Raw genomic sequence first — 357 nt, 5'->3', positions numbered from 1 at the left:
TAAAATATTCCAAAACACACCACATACTCTCCTAAGCAGTTTCTGGACCATTGTATCCGTACTGTATATCGTGACGACCCATACATTATGCGACTGTTGTGACCTCTTTATTTTCAGGCACGTCTCTCACACAACAAAGTAAGGCGATCGACACTGTGGACAGTAGAAGTGACGTGTAAGTACTTTTATTTGTTGTTGAAAAGGTTTTATTTACAATTATGGTGTTTTATATATCCACATAAAATTGATAAATTGAAGATCTTGCATTCATATAACCTTTGGATCGAAAGTTATGAGTATGCAGTATGTATTTAACCTTTGTATTTTAATGTTTTGAACATTTGTGTAGGGATGTTT

This window comes from Penaeus monodon, chromosome 28, assembly GCF_015228065.2.
Source record: "Penaeus monodon isolate SGIC_2016 chromosome 28, NSTDA_Pmon_1, whole genome shotgun sequence".
NCBI classification, from domain to species: Eukaryota; Metazoa; Arthropoda; class Malacostraca; order Decapoda; family Penaeidae; genus Penaeus; species Penaeus monodon.
This window is presented reverse-complemented; position numbering follows the sequence as displayed.